Raw genomic sequence first — 17,996 nt, forward strand, 5'->3', positions numbered from 1 at the left:
GAGAAGGAAAGAGAGCAAGAGATATAGAGGGCAAGAAGAGTTAAAAAATAGAGATGCACAAGTGATGGGCGCAAAATAATGGTGTCAAGGAAGAGGTTCTTTCTTAAAGGAGGGTGTGATTAAGGTGAAATGATAGTCACCAATGCATGTGCATCACGTCAGTAAAAAAAATCCATAAGAAAACATGATTAGAATGGGATTTTTGAGATACTAGGGTGCCATCAATTGCAAGAGGTAATGAGTGGGTTTCATAAATAAGCACCACATTAGCACATGTTGGGACTTTTGAGAGCCATTTGATATGAAGGTGGGCAACTAGTGGGGAAGGAATGTTGGAAGCTAAGGGTGAACTAGAAACTAGGGAATCTGGTGTGATTGGAAATTGCACTAGAGGCCTTTAGCACGATAGTGCTGGAGTTTGAATCCATTGATAGGCTTACCTTGTAAATCTATTAGATAAAAGGAATTGGTACTGAAATCATGAAAGACCCAGAAAGGTGCTTTCTTGTAAAGTAGGATCTGTGGCTTTGAAAAACAATTCAACCTTTTGATCTTTAGAGCATGCTATTCAATAGCATCCAACTATACATACATATTCTCAAATTCTTGTAGCAATGTAGTGGCTGCAAGACCTTTATTAGAATTCTCTACCTAGTCCATAAATATCTTGCATGTAATCAAACTAGTATCTTCTAAGAAAAACTCCTCACTTAGAGCCATTTAAAACTCTACCTAATCTAGATCTTGCCTATATAGGGCCAAAATCTTCTTTTTGAGTTCATGCATGGCAAGTCAAGTAAAGTATCAGCTCCATGCATATTGTGAAACCCTAAAGAAATTCATTTTTTATGCATACAATCGCAAATAATGTAATATATTATACCTATCAAACTGCTTCATCTCATGTTTCAATTTTGTGCAAAGTATTTATAGCCACATACTCACGCTTACATGCATCTAGCCATTATTTCCCACACCAATTGCGCGTGTACGCATGTTGTCGTCGTGTTGGGGGTTGAAGGTCTTCCACCGAGGTTTAGAACAGAAGAGATGAGTGAGGGATTCAAGGTTAGGAGAGGGAGGAAAGAATGGGGTTTGATAAGATGGGTTTGAGAGATGATTTAGTTGGAGAAGAAGACCTCAAGCTTTTTCATATACTTAGCTTACATGAATGGAATTAAAGACTTTGACTTGATTACATCAAATGCATATGCGGATAATAAACCAATACATTTAGAGATTTTATCTCAGATTTAATCCAAATGCATACTTCAAATGCAAGCTCAAATGGTTTCTATTTCATGAATATTAATGGACAAAAACTCCAAGATACAAGTATTTTTGGTAGTAGACTCTACTACATCCAAGACATAGATCAAAACCTCATGAAATGCATTGTCAAAGCATACAATTTACTTCAGCCCTGTTTTAAAACAGTAATTTCCAGCCCATAATCAAGCTCCAAAAATGCACAAAATCTCAAGAATAAGCCTCTCTAATCATTCCCAAATGAAGTCCTGATGTTAAGAGGTCAATTCCTTCACTTACAACCACATAGATCACTTGATTTCCCTTCAAATGGATAAGAACAGAGGGCTGCCCTATTTATGACTGGTTTTAGCAGTCCAAAACAACCCATACACCTCCAAAATAACTCCCCTTTTCTTGCCCCAAAGTCACTCAAGTACTTGGGCACAAGACAGGCTTCATTGGACCATGAATATGGTAAGAGAATGGAGGAAGACATACATAAGAGCAGGTTGAATACTTTTTCTCAGTTTTTCCCTTTTATGGGCTGTCATACCATTCATTTTCGTGATACCAAATGGATGGGCCAGAAAGACTCTCACCTTCTTTGTTCGTATCTCCTCTCTTTCTTCAATTTAGTTAGAGTTTGCATGATTTGGAGCATGCACCATAGCCTTCAGCTCACCCCTCCATTTGCCACAGGTATGCACGCCCGAAAATTGTGCCGAAAAATGCGGGCTACTCTTCCTTCAGCTCCCACACAAATTTTGACCATTTAGGTCACTTACAAGTCACATAAGTCCATTATTCCAGGTCCCATACAACCCTAGTGGACTTTTGGCACTTTTCTTGATTTCTAGGCAAATATTCCTCTTGAACCAATGTGACTTAACCTGCAGACTGTCAATTACCTCTTGTTGATCAAGTTGTGGGTTCCCATAGACTTAATTTTTGTCAATTTACATGGTACAACTGAAAATTGCATGACAAGTTGTAAAAAATTACACTGCACAGCGAACAGAATCTGTGAAATAGATAGAGAGTACACAACAGATAAGAGGAGAATCAGTTAATTCTTTAGCTCCAAACAACTGATCCAAAGATGGCTCTGTCCACCCGTGCGCTTCCACTGTGTGAAGCTTAGATGGCGATCTAGACAGAAGATAGGTGAAGAGCTTAAGGCTAGCTGGAACAATAAGTCTAACTAGGTGAAAGATGAATGATAGATGGTTGTGAAGGGGTTTAGCTTTTATAGCCCGCGAAGGCCGTTAGGTGAGCCTGACCGACCTACCATATGAGCCTCCACTAGTTGTCTAGGGAATATTCCAAGGACTATTCCCTTTACCATCGGGCCAGTGGTGCTGCCCCCGACCCCCGCCAGGGGGGCCGCTGGCCCCCTTGGGACCCCCCAGCCAAGGGCCGCTTCCCTAGGGGCCCCTTTTAACTCCCTTACTCCGCAACTCGATGCAATGGGCGTCGAGTTGCTATCAGCTTAACCACTTCATCTAACCCAAAGATTAGACCCACAACGGTCACCTTTTTGCCATCCGGTCACATAGACCTCATCTGATATACAAGTCAGGACTCAACCAATGTCCAGGCTCACATTTGGCTTCTCCTCATCATGGGGGCCTTACAACTTTGAGCACCATGGATCATTGGTGGCACCTAATGAGGGTGGGGCATTGATCATATCTAACACCCCCCCTCAATGTCCACCCATAGGTGAACTATCTCCTCGGCCCAATGCCGAGTCTCTAAAGATGAACTTGAAGTAGATCCTTCGTAAGTGCTTTGGTGAAGATATCTGCTCCATTCTCCTCTGTTGGACAGTAGACCAGTTCCGCTATCCCATCCTCCATCAAATCACGCACATAGTGATACTGGATCTCTATATGCTTGGTGCGTGCATGAAACACTGGATTTTTGGCAATGGCGATTCAACTCTGATTGTCACATCTCAGCACAGTTGGTTCTTCATCCTGCACTCCCATATGCCATAGAATCCTTCTCAACCATACTGCTTCACATGTATCAAAACAAGCTGCCTTGTACTTTGCTTCGGTAGAAGACAATGCCACTGTTGGCTGCTTCTTACTAATCCAAGAGAAAATTCTTGAACCCAAAGAGAAACAATAACGAGAAACTGACTTCCTGGAATCACTGTCTCCTGCCCAATCACTGTCTCCTGCCCAATCTGAGTCACAGTTCCCCACAAGAGAAGTTTCAAAACTGTATGTGATACCATAGTCAAGAGTTTCCTTCAAGTATCTGAGCACCCGCATCCCAGCCTTCCAATGACTCTCATGAGGTTTGTTTGAGAACCTGCTCAAAACACGAACAACAAAACGGATATCTGGTCTAGTGTTACACAAGTAGATCAGACTACTGACCAACCTCCTATACCTCCCAATGTCTGCTAGTGCTGATGTATCCTCGACAGATAACTTTGCATTCACCTCCATAGGTGTAGCTATCTCCTTGCACTCGATCATGCCAAATGCCTTCAAGATCTCCCATGCATACTTCTTCTGAGAGATGAAGATCTTTCCTGGCTCTTGCCAGACTTCAATCCCCAAACAATAGTGCAGCAAGCCCAAGTCTATCATTTAAACTCAAAACTCAAAGCCTTTTGAGTTTGGTTGATCATATCTGCATAGTCACCTGTAATAAGAAGGTCGTCCACATATAGGACAATCACTACAGACTTTTTACCATCCCTGCAAACATACAAGTTAGCATCTGAGGCACATCTTTTGAAGTTTAGGTTTAAAAAGAACTTATCTATCCGCTGGTACCATGCTCTGGGGGCTTGTTTCAGCCCATACAATGCCTTCTTCAGCTTACACACTTTGTTCTCAGAATGGGGGGCCTCAAACCCTGGTGGTTGAGCCACGTACACCTCCTCCTTGAGGTCACCATTTAAGAACGTTAACATCCATTTGGTACACTGACCACTTCTTGTGGGCAGCCATTGCAAGTACCGTGCGAATAGTGGTCATTTTGGCAATTGGGGAAAATGACTCTTGAAAATCAAACCCTTCAACTTGTGAAAATCCTTGGGCAACCAGTCTAGCTTTGTACTTTTCTAAGGTACCATCAGCCTTGTACTTTACCTTCCAGATCCACTTGGTGCCAATAACCTTCCGCTTTGCTGGTCGATCCACTAGCTCCTAAGTGTCATTCTTCATTATGCTATCATACTCCGCTTACATAGTAGCCTTCCATGATGGATCTGCAAGTGCTTCTTCCAAGTCAGTTGGCTCCTTTACTTCTCTCATAATCTCAACCATCAAGGCCATATTGACTATGTGAGCAGAAGCCCTCCTTTGCTCCTCTATTCTCTGAGACCTCCTTAGTCCGTCTGCCTTCTCCTTAATAGATGCAAGCATAGGATTATTGTGGTCATAGAGCTGCTTCACCCAGCACGGCAATGGCTTTTCCGGTGGGGTGATGTCAGGTTGGTGAACCTTTTCCTTATCATCTGAAGATGATGCTTCCTCCTCCTTAAGGATAGGGACAACTCTCGGGACAGGTTCATAGTGGACTACTTCTTCGCTTGATGATAAAGTGGAAGAACTTGCCTTCTGCTCCTCCACTGTATGCGGCTCCTCCTTGAACACCACATCACGGCTCGCGATGATCTTCTTTGCCTCTTGGTCATATAATTTGTAAGCCTTTTGCTCATCACTATAACCCAAGAAGATACATTTTCTGCTTTTCGGTTTTAACTTGTTTCTCTTCTCATCTGGAACATGTGCATAACATTCACATCCAAAAATTCTGAAATGTGAGATAGATGGTTTCTTACCAGTGTAAGCCTCATGAGGTGTTTTTCCTTTGAGAGCCTTTGTGTAGCTCCGATTTAGAATGTAGACTACAGTATTAACAGCTTCAGCCCGAAAATGGTTAGGCAATCCCTTGCCCTTTAGCATGCATCTTGCCATCTCCACAATGGTGCGATTCCTGCGTTCCACAACACCGTTCTGCTGAGGTGTCATCAATTGACACTTGATCCCTTTGCTCTTGCAAAAGTCTTCAAACTCCTTTGAGTTGAACTCACCACCACCATCTGTTCTAAATTTCTTCACACTTTTCCCTGTTTCATTCTCAACAAGTTTTAGCCATTCTTTAAACTTACCAAAAGCTTGAGCCTTATCACGAAGGAAGTACACCCACATCTTCCTACTGTAGTCGTCAACAATCAACATAAAATAAGAAGATCCCCCCAAGGCCTGTGTAGGCATCTTACCACACAATTCAGCATGCACCAACTCTAGAGGAGGCTGTGCTCTATTCTTGCTTTCTTGTGGAAATGCCTTTCTCTGTTGCTTCCCATCATACAAGCTTCACATGGTTCCTTCAATTCAGTTATTGTAGGTAGGTGAGCAACCATACCTTGCTTTTGCATCTCCTTCAACACTGCAAATCCAATGTGTCCAAACCTTTCATGCCAAAGCTTACTTGTGCCCACTCCAGCGTGGTTGTAAGAGCACTTAGCTTATACAAGTTATTCCTTCTTTCTCCTTTGCCAACAATTGTGCCAGCACTATCAAGAATTTCTACACTTGTCTTCTTGAACCTCACTTCATGACCAAGATCAGTTATGGCACCAAACTGATAACAGATTTCTCCTGATTTCGGGAACATACAACACATTTGAAAGCTTTTTGACTTCACCATTTGCAGCAACAAATGAAATAGTACCTGTGCCCGCAACAGGGCATTTAGCATCATTTCCAACCATCACAGTGATGGATTCTTGTAGAGGCTGCATAGAGCTGTATAGATCTTTCTTGTTGGTCATGTGACGGGAGGCCCCATTATCCAACACCCATGAGTCAGTGGTAGATTCTTCTTACGCCGAGGAGCACACTTCCTCAATGGTCACCATGAATAATTCCAACTCTGCTTCAGTCGTATTGGCTGTCTCTTTCCCTTTACTTTTAAGGGTACCATTCTTTTCATCTACCTTCTTGACACAACAATCTGCAATTGCATGTCCTTTCTTCTTGCAGTAGAAGCACTCTCCTTGAAACTTCTTCTTGCCGCACTTCTTCTTTTTGTCACCATCATTTTTGGTGGAGGAACCACCTTTGCCTTTTGTATTGGTAGAGAATGCAGCATCTCCATTGTTGCTTCCTTCTCGGGCTTTCAGCCTCAACTTCTCCTCCATCAATAATGTACAAAACTCCTCAAAAGTCAAAGCTTGAGGTCTCACCTGAGTATTAAGGGCAGTTATTAGTCCATCAAACTTTTGTGGACAAATCTGAAGACACCTCCGAGCTAGCTCTTCGCTAGTCTTTTGTATCCCAACACCAGCCATCTGATCGCGCAGATTCTTAATCCGAGTGATGAATGCTTTAACCACCTCTCCTACAGCAAACTTCTCCGCTGCTAGTTGATTCTCCAAGTTTTGAATCCTTGTTTGGTTTCATGTTTCATACTAACTCCTTAGTACATTCCAAGCCTCTGACGCTTTGGTTGTATGCTGAATCAAAGTCAGAACACTGTCAGAACAGCTTGTAACTAAGGCACACAGTGCATCTGCATTCCTTCGTTTCCAAGCTCGTAGAAGATCTGCATTCGGAGGAATCATCACACTAGAATTTGATGGGTCGGGGGTAGGCTATGGTTCTGCATCAGTCCCCAGCACAGTCTCCAGAAGCTCATAAGAATCAAGGATAGTTGTAATTTTGAACTTCCACAAGGTGTAGTTTGTACCATCTAACTTGCCTTCGCTGAAGGTTGGTCGACAAATCCTCAGTGTTTGAATAGCTGGTACAGCAGCACCACCTCCTGCACCACTTCTTGATGCGCCATAACCGCTTCCAGAAGTCGACATAGTTTCTCTTTGTTATTGAAGCCTTTGCCTCTTGCACACTCTCCGATCTCTAGAGCCCCTTGGGCTCTGATACCATGTAAAAAATTACACGGCGCAGCGAACTGAATCTGAGAAAGAGATAGAGAGTACACAATAGATAAGAGGAGAATTAGTAAATTCTTTAGCTCTAAACAACTGATACAAAGATGGCTCTGTCCACCTGTGCGCTTCCACTGTGTGAAGCTTAGATAGCGATCTAGACACAAGATAGGTGAAGAGCTTAAGGCTAGCTAGAACAACAAGTCTGATTGGGTGAAAGATGAATGATGGATGGCTGTGAAGGGGTTTAGCTTTTATAGCCCGTGAAGGCCGTTAGGTCGGCCTGACCAACCTACCATATGAGCCTCCACTAGTCCAAAGCTAGGGAATATTCCCTTTACTATCGGGCCCCGCAACTCGATGCAATGCGTCTCGAGTTGCTACCAGCTTAACCACTTCGTCTAACCCAAAGATTAGACCTACAACGGTTACCTTTTTGCTATCCGGGCACATAGACCTCATCTGATATACAAGTCATGACTCAACCAATGTCTGGGCTCACATTTGGCTTCTCCTCATAATGGGGGCCTTACAACTTTGAGCACCATGGATCATCGGTGGTACCTAATGAGGGTGGGGCATTGATCATATCTAACATAAGTTACAAAAGAACTTATGAGATTAAGTGATATCTAAGTCAGATGTTGGGAAATAATGACTGAATTAGGTAAGAAAATTTCTTATGTGGATCTTAATGAAGTTCTTCTGCAAACATAAGGATTCTATAGTTTATATCATGAACATAAAACTTTTTGACATTCACCCCCTCCTAACCTGCACATTCTCCTGCATGTACCATTTTATGAAATTGCAGGTTAAGGATGTTCTTCTTCTGACATATCTTCATCTGCTTCCTCTAAGTCTTCTTCTTCTTCCTTGTCTTCAAGTAGATCGCTCACATCCAAGTCATCAAGTTCATAAGTAAAAGACTCTCTTCGTTTGAAGAGTTTGATACATTTTCCAGCTATTGGTATCTTAACCATAGATCCATCCATTTCAGCCAAAGTGTAAGTAGCATTATCATGTACCACCTTCACCACATATGGTCCAAACCATCTCTTGGCTAGCTTCCTATGAGCACTATATTGATTGTCCAGGTTGCTGTCATAGACAAGTACCCAATCATTCTCTTGAATAGCTCTTGGATGGAGTCGATGATGCTTGTCAAACCTCTTCTTATTATTCAATCTTACTGCCTTCAGCCTTTCAATGGTTGCCTTGACATCTTCTAGCCTTCTTTCAAGCTGCCTTATGCGCAAAATCAACAACTCTTCTCTATTTATGGCTTCATCCCAAGGCAAGATACTCCATGTGATAATAGACTCCTCAATAGGCATAATAGGTGGCTACCCATATATTAGTTCGGTCGGCATATAACCTGTTACTGCACTATGGGTAGTTCTATCAGCCCATAATGCGAATGGAAGCATTTTAGGCCATTCTCTCATCTTCCCTCTGCAGGATTTTGCCAATGCTTTGAGAATTGGTTGATGACATCTTTCACTCTTTGCATTGCCTTCAGGATTGTAGGCTGATGTAAGAGATAGTTTGATTCCCAATTGAGCAAAGAAATGGCGAGCCTCATCAGCATCCAATTCTCCTCTATTAGCAGCTACTTTGGCAACACAGGCATACCTGCAAAATACTTCCTCAAGTAAAAATCTACAAACAGCTTGAGTGGACTTTGTTGTCAAGGCTTTTCCTTCCACCTGATTTGTGAGATCTTCTCTAGCAAGCACTAGATATCTCATGTTCCAAATTCCTGTAGGCATGGTTACTAAATCAACAACCCATTTGTAATGAATAGATAAAGGAAAGGTAGGCTGAAGCCCATCTCTATGCTTAACCATAGAGTATATTTGACAAACATGACAAGTCTTGACAAAATGCTCAATGTCTTTATACATGTTTTGCCACCAAAATTTCTCTTTTATTTTAGCAAAAGTGCCCCATATGCCTCTATGGCCAGCCAATAGGCTTTCATGAAATTCTTGCATGACCTGTCTTTGAGTCTTCTTGTCTCCTAGGAAACGAACAGGCGCTCCTCCTTTCTTCTTCGCATGCCTCCAAAGGTAGCCATCTTTGAGAAAGAAGCCATAAGCCTTTCTCCTGATTCTCTTGAACTCTTCATTAGTCCAATCTTCCTTCTTTGTCATAGTGCTCAAGAATTGGCCAATTTTTAGCCAATCATCTGCATAATATTCTTCTTTAAAATGAAAACAAACTAAAACAAAACATTGAGCATGCTGTCTTTTAGCTGCCCACCGTCCTTCCATGGTTTTTTCTTCTATCTTTGCTACTGTAAATTCTGTTACAGCAGCTGTACCTACTGTACTTACCATAATTAATGTTGTACCTACATTTATGACAATTGTACCATCATTAAGGATAGTTGTACTTGCTGTTTTCAGATTTGAACCTGCAATTACAACATCATTTTCAGCAAATATAGACTCTGTCTCTTCCTCATCCATCATCTCTTCTTCATCTTTATTTGGCACGCGAAAGCACGTCAGCAAATGGATTATCTCTTCCTGCAATATGTTTCAAATTAGGATTTAAGGGTTTAATATAGGCTATCCATCTTAGCATAGCTATGTCGAGTGTGGAACAGTTGGTAATCATGCCCAAGAGCGGAAGACAATCTATTTCAACTACTACATGTGCGCCTATGAAGTACTCCCGATCACACTTTAATGCAGTTACAACTCCCCAAAGTTCTCTTTTAATTTGAGCATACCTTCTTTGGCGTTCATTAAGGACCTTTGCTCCAAAGCGGATTGCATATCTATTGCCCTCAAGATCATCTTTACCGACTGCCCATCCTATCCCAATAGGACTTGTGTCTACCGTGAGTATGATAGGCTGTCCATTAGAGTAATCAACGCTCTTCAAGGTGGGGGCTGAATCAACAATTTCTTCAATTTTCGAACAGCTTGAGTATGCTCTTTTTTCCACATAAACCTTTGGCCTTTTCTTAACAGTTGATAAAAATTTTCAGCAACATGAGCGAAGTGTGGGATCCAAATAAGATAGAAAACACACGCTCCAAGAAATCTTCTCACCTCCAAAACATTTGTGCATATTTCCCGCATTTTGCTGATAGCATCAATCTTGATTGGAGAAGGATTTTGGCCATATGGGCCACACATATGTCCAACCACAAGAACTTCTTCAACTCTAAAAACAGATTTAGCTCCTGAAAGAGTAAGATGAACTTCTTCCAGTTTAGTTAAGATTTGAGCACAATCATTAATATGATCGGAAACAAACTTGCTGCATTCATGCTCATTGAGTTCTTCATTCTTCTCATGAATCTCACATCCTTTGATCGGTACATCATCAAGGAAAGGAAGAGTTAGTTGGGGAATATAATTTCTCAATACTTTATGCATGGCATTCATCATGTGAGCCACTGAATTTGTAGCTCCTTGAGGTAGAGTACACATGCGGACTAAACCAAGAGGTGTCTTCATTGTGGTAATGTCTCGGCTCTCCAAAGCAAGCTGAAATTGGTCATAGCCCGAATATAAATCACCCATGGAATAAATTGCTCTACCTGCAAAAGCCCCATCAAATTCATCAACAATTAGCCCCGAACCAACATTTCTAATAGTGACTTTATTGACAAGCTGTAAATCTTGAATGAATCGCAAAGATCCATTCTTCTTAGGCACGGTAAACCATCGGTTGGAATACGGAGTTGAAGATGGCTCCAATATTCGCATCTTTATCTTTTCATTTAAAAGCTCCAGTAACTTAGGCAAATGAGCCCTTGGAACAGAATTGGTTTAAGATTCCAAGGGATGTGTGGGACTGTGAAAATCACCATTGGTTCCACAACACTTGGATCCACATAGCCAATTTCATGAGGCTGAAATGAAAAAGCTTTTCCATGTTTCTTTAATATCTACATAAAGGCTTGCTTTTCAGCTGGCAAGAGAAAAGATTCTTCACCAATTTTTAGCTTCTGTAAACTTTCAGCTGTAAATTGGTGACCAATATCTTTGGGGTTACGAAGACTTGGCTGTTTGGATGCCCTTTCAGCCAATCCCTCACTTTCGGGAGGTAGTGGAGTTGCCATCGGCTTGACCTTCTTGTCAACTGTCTTGTACTTCGTTTCTACTCTTGCCTCATTCCTGTTTGGCTGTCCAAAAGCTTCATGATCAGCAAATTCTTGAATTATATCATAAATATCCAATGTGTATACCTGTATGGACTGCTTTTCAGTCTGATTTTCTACATGAACAGCTGCATATATTTCAGCCAATGTATCATTATAAATCATCCCATAAAATAGTCCTGAAATTTATTCATTTTCAGCCAAAACATCAACTTGCTTTAGCTCCCATTCCACATGACATAAATGCTTTCTTTCAGCCTTGTTCATGGCTGAAAACTGTTTATAATAGCCCACACTGTTGGTCGTAAATACTTGCAAATTAGTTTTTGGGATAGCCCCCTTTACAAGTGGAGGCAAAGTTTTATGACATGAAGCACTGCCATAGCCTCCACTTATAGTAGTGCAACCCGAAAACCCTTAAATTCTCGGGCATTAGGAGGCACAGGATGATCTCTCAATCGATCTCTATTCCGGTGATGATTTACACATACAGTTAGAAATTGGACAGCTTTGTCATTATACTTACTTCTTATCCGAGCATATGATGAACCATCATCAAGGGCCTTTGTCTCCAAACGAGACTCAGAAATAAAAGGTTGACCAAGAATGATAGGATAGCTACTGGAATCTTGAACAAAGAAATGAAATTCATCTTTTACATTACCAATAGTAACCTGAACATAAGGACATGCCGCATAGAGATCACCAGAAGAATTATTGGTTGCTTTCATGCACCATCCTAGGTCCACATCTATGGGCCATCCACCATTCTCATAGAGATTCCTTGACATGACGTTGATCTTTGAGCCATGGTCTATCAGGGCAATGCATGGAGTCTCTCTTTCTCCAATCTTGACAACGGTTTCAGTGGTTGCCCTTGCCCAATGGGTACGGGAGTAGTGACTACTTGGAATAAAATGAGCATCAATCTCTTCTTGCATGTTGTGAAGTCGAGCTTCTTTCTTATGCATGGGTTGCTTTTTAGATTGAGAAGAGCCCACCATAACATTCTCTGCAATGGCTTCTTTAATTTCTGCTTCATAAATGTCTTCATCTTTGGCTTCTATGGTTGCAATCAATTCTTTGATTGCCTCCAATCGAATCCCTTGAGTATTCAGCTTCTCTTCATCCTGCAAATACACATGAACTGCTTGCAAAAAAGCATGCATAGATTCTTCAGTTTCTTCACCAATATATTGTCTTTTTCGTTTAATTACATCAATTATTACATCATGAAATCCTCGTTTTGCAATTCCGAGAATTTCACCCAATGTAAATTCAATTTTACTTCCAAGAATCCTTTCTTCTAGGATCCGCTTGAGATTCGTCGCAGTCTCTATGTCAGATTGCAGCTTGTAGCCGGGATGTTTACCTTTTCTCTTTCCTTCCATCTTCTTTGCTTGTGGGGCATTTGCCATATCATGCTCTGGCAATGGTGGTGGATTTTCAGCAGCCTTTTGCTGATCTGGTTTACTTCTTGTCATACGTTTGGTTGGCCCGGAAGAGGAGGGACCGGCAACATCTTCTTCTCTTTTCTTCTACTATAGCTTCTTGATTATTGATTTCAGCCAACCGATGAAAATGAATCAACCGGCTCGGTCCATCCGGTTCTTCCTTGGATGCATTGACTGGCAGTGGTTAAATCATATTTGGATGTCTTGCCTCGCTCCATGCGATCTAAGGCCTGCATCCACACTTTATATTTTGCATCAGCTTTACATGCTTTAACAATTTCATTAGTTGGCTCAATTTGCAGCCCATAGGTAGCCGCATCAACAGCTGCATAGGTTGTTCTTGTTGCCAAATCCTCCAGTCTTTTCTTCATGCCACCATTACTGAAATTTGACTCAAGAGGAAGCCCGGTTTCGGTTGCATGAATTTTACCATCCTTCCAGAAGACTAATTTTTGTGCCTTAGCTTCACGGAATGCACTGCACTCCCTCTTATCATGCTGTAGGCTATCACACCAGATACAACGTCTTTTGAAGCCTTCTCGTACAGGTCTTTGGGCAGTTACTCGTCCTCTTTCTTCCACTTTTACATCAAGCCTTTTCACCTTGAAATTGATCTATGTTAGATTAAGATGGAGATCCCGCATACTCTTGATCAGGTTCTCCATAACATCCTTCTTTGGAGGTGGAACAACAAGATTTCTTGGTTGCTCGGCCATAGAGACAGGAGGTCAAGATATAGCAGGAACATGCTCTTTTATGGTTTTAGATAGTGCAGAGGTAGACCCCCACCTTAGGCGCATCTGCTCTCTCCGAGCAATCATATTAACTATTTTAGTGACATCACCCCAAGCAGTCTTCAATCCCGTCTCAAAGTCAGGATCTTCAAGCCGATCGGTTAGCTTCTCCTGAAGAAAAGGATCCGCAGCCTTCAGAAACAATTCAATCTTCTGGCTTTCCATACCCTGCTGATCATCAGGATCTAGTTGAGCAAATTTTCTTTCAAATTCGCGGTGAAGAGCAATGGCAGTTAGTCCCTTATTGGGCCTTTCAACCCATTCAGTAAAGATTTTCTTCGTCATGAGGCCAGAAACTTCCAGAAAGAATTCTTCTCAAAGAGCCTTCTTGAATGCAGACCATTCCGCATCTTTTTGGAAAAGACCATGAATCTGGTCCTGGAGGCCATGCATGGCCAAACGGGCAAAGTATCGGCTCCAAGCATGATGAGGAACTCCAAAGAAGACCATCTTGTTAATATAGAGGTGGATAAAAGAGGACACATTTTGCCCATTAAATTGCTTGAGCTCTTACCTAACTACTTTCAAAGCTTTAATGGCAGCGGCATCATTCCGCTCTTCATCTTGTCTCCTCTATTGCTGCAGTTGCATCTATTGCTGAAATTGCAATTGTTGTTGTTGGCTTTCTTGCATCAGACAAACCAACTGCTGCAAGGCATCTCCTCTCGAACCTGATGATTCTCCCATTGTACTTTTCTCTTCTACAGCCGACCTTCACGTCGGGTTCACCACTGTCGTCGTGTTGGGGGTTGAAGGTCTTCCACCGAGGTTTAGAACAGAAGAGGAGTGAGGGATTCAAGGTTAGGAGAGGGAGGAAAGAATGGGGTTTGATAAGACTTGGGTTTGAGAGATGATTCAGTTTTGGAGAAGAAGACCTCAAGCTTTTTCATATACTTAGCTTACATGAATGGAATTAAATACTTTGACTTGATTACATCAAATGCATATGCAGATAATAAACCAATACATTTAGAGATTTTATCTCAGATTTAATCCAAATGCATACTTCAAATGCAAGCTCAAACGTTTCTATTTCATGAATATTAATGGACAACAACTCCAAGATACAAGTATTTTTGGCGGTAGACTCTACTACATCCAAGACATAGATCAAAACCTCATGAAATGCATTGTCAAAGCATACAATTTACTTCAGCCCTGTTTTAAAACAATAATTTCCAGCCCATAATCAAGCTCCAAAAATGCACAAAATCTCAAGAATAAGCCTCTCTAATCATTCCCAAATGAAGTCCTGATGTTAAGAGGTCAATTCCTTCACTTACAACCACATAGATCACTTGATTTCCCTTCAAATGGAAAGAACAGAGGGCTGCCCTGTTTATGACTGGTTTTAGCAGTCCAAAACAGCCCATACACCTCCAAAATAACTCCCCTTTGCTTGCCCCAAAGTCACTCAAGTACTTGGGCACAAGACGGGCTTCATTGGACGATGAATATGGTAAGAGAATGGAGGAAGACGTACATAAGAGCAGGCTGAATACTTTTTCTCAGTTTTTCCCTTTTATGGACTGTCATACCATTCATTTTCGTGATACCAAATGGATGGGCCAGAAAGACTCTCATCTTCTTTGTTCGTATCTCCTCTCTTTCTTCAGTTTACTCAGAGTTTGCATGATTTGGAGCATGCACCATAGCCTTCAGCTCACCCTCCATCTGCCACAGGTATGCACGCCCGAAAATTGCGCCAAAAAATGCGGGATGCTCTTCCTTCAGCTCCCACACAAAGTTTGACCATTTAGGTCACTTACAAGTCACATAAGTCCATTATTCCAGGTCCCATACAAACCTAGTGGACTTTTGGCACTTTTCTTGATTTCCAGGCAAATATTCGTCTTGAACCAATGTGACTTAACCTGCAGACTGTCAATTACCTCCTGTTGATCAAGTTGTGGGTTCTCATAGACTTAGTTTTTGTCAATCTACATGGTACAACTGAAAATTGCGTGAAAAGTTACAAAAGAATTTATGAGATTAAGTGATATCTAAGTCAGATGTTGGGAAATAATGACTGAATTAGGTAAGAAAATTTCTTATGTGAATCTTAATGAAGTTCTTCTGCAAACATAAGGATTCTATAATTTATATCATGAACAGAAAACTTTTTGACAGCATGCACACACACACACACACACACACGCGTGCGCGCGCGTGAAAGAAGGGAAGAGAAGGAGGGGAAGAGAGAAAGTAAGAGTAGAAGAAAAAAGACAAGGGAGAAGAGAAGAGAAGAGAAGAAGGGAGAAGGGAGAAGGGAGGAGAAGAGGTGAAGAAAAGAAGAGAAGAAGGGAGAATGGAGAAGAAGAGGTGAAGGAGAAGGGAACTGAAGAAGAGAGGAGGAGAGAAGAAGAGAAGAGAAGGGAAGAAGAAAGGAGGAGAATAGAAGAGGTGAAGGGAAGAGAGAAGAGAAGGATGAGAGTAGAAGAGGTAAAGGAGAAGAGAAGAGAAGAAGAGAGAAGAAGAGTAAAAGAAGTGAAGGAGAAGAGAAGGCAAGAGGAAATGAGAAGTAGAGGAGAAAGGTGGAGAAGGAAAATGATAGATGGAGGAGAGGGAGAAAGGAAAGAATAGATAAGAGGGAGAGAAGGATAAAGGGAAAAGAGAGTAAAGAAAGAGGAGCGAGAGCAAGAGGAGGAAGACATCCCTGACTGCAAGATGAGCACCATTCCAAGCTGCAAGTATTTCGATACAAGACCTTACTCTCCTAGTGAAATCACAATCTCACAAGGAGCCACCAAACTATCTAGAGCTCAAGACCATTAGAGCTTGGAGTTAGTGCCGTGGATGTCTTCTGAGGAGATATTTTGGAGTGAGGAGCACATGATCTACCAATGCAGTCACAAATGTGGTCGACATGCCATCTCAGGTTGCACAAGACCAAGTTCCCTCATAAATTAATGCTCATTCATGGTTAGGAATGTAGCGATAGGACACGTAAAGATTATTAAGTCAAAATTGTATAATTAGATGCTATGATAAATTGCATAATATCGTATTGAGCAATTATCTTAAGATCCTTATAAACAAATAGTTGCATCAAGAAAAAGTTATTTTCACATTTATAAATTATGTTAACATTGAAAAGATGGAAGTTGCATTAAGAATAATTTTATTTTTTCTTTTATAAATTATGTAAACATTGAAAAGATGAAAGTTGCATTAATAAGAATATTTTTTTGCATTTATACCTTATATAAATATTAGAAAGATAAAAGTTGCATCAATAATAATTTTCTTTTTTATTTATAAATTATGCAAACATTAGAAATATGGAATTTGCATTAAGAATCATTCTCTTTGTACTTACAAAAGTCTTAAATATCAATAAATATTTCCTTAGTACCTATAGGAAAATTAAAATAGATGATCGAGTAGGGTTAGTCCTTAAAGGAGAAGAATCTCAATTTAAATTCCAAAATCTGATAAATTCCTCCCAATTTAGGATAATCTCTAAATTCTTGGTGGGATTAATGACCAACCCTTGACAAGAGTTACAAATGAAAGATGGAAAACAAAGACCAACGATAATTAAGGAAATAACCAAAAAGAGGAAGGCTAATCGAAGTTTAAGAAAAAGGAAAGCTAAATAATCAAAGCTAAAGGGAAATTTGGAAAAAATCCAAGAGTTATAAGGGAATTGAGTAAGAAGGGGTTGCCTCCAAGTTAGGATCTCACTCAATTGCCTATTTATTCGTAAGGAATATTGCTTGAAAGAAACTGCTTGTGCTTGTAGTAATGCATACAAGTTTGACTTGATACACTTAGAAAATTGATTGAATAGTAAAAAAAAAAAACCCTAAATACACTAAGTTTGTAACATGGTAAAAAAGAAAGCACACTAGTTCTCCCCTAAGGCTAGTTGTGGGTCACTTTCCAAGGGGGAAACATATTGCCATCTTTGAGAGTTTTTGGACTGACCCCAATGGGCGAAAGGTCACTTCGTAGGAGGTCCTTGGATAAGAAGAGTTGAGGGTGCTATGGGAGGCTCTAGCTGGTAAACTCTTAGGCTTCTGAGGACCAAAACTCCTATGTGACTCAAGATGGATTTCTTGAAGGCCCGGTACTAGTTAGGGACAGAAATCTTGGAGAAATAATGGCCTTCATATGCCATTCTTCTGTATGAACACTTGTAAAATAATTTTTTATTAAATTAAAAACTTTTTTTAAAGGGTTATTATTATTATTTGTGCATTGTGATTTTTAAATTACATGAACAAACATTGTGATTAAAAGGGTTAATTAAAAAATGTGATTTTATGTGTACAACTTAAATGTATTAGGCAAGTAGATAACTAAAACTACCTAACTGAGGGAAGAAGGAGGGTATGATCCTTGATGGATCCTCCCTAAGTTAGGGTAGTCTTGATAAGTCCAAAGCTTCTCACAAATTTTTTACATTAGGATATAGGAAAAATTGACCCTAGAATCAATTAGGACCTCCA

Source organism: Lygodium microphyllum, chromosome 28, assembly GCF_053477565.2.
Source record: "Lygodium microphyllum isolate KBCC chromosome 28, Lygodium_microphyllum_v1.1.10, whole genome shotgun sequence".
Classification (NCBI taxonomy): Eukaryota; Viridiplantae; Streptophyta; class Polypodiopsida; order Schizaeales; family Lygodiaceae; genus Lygodium; species Lygodium microphyllum.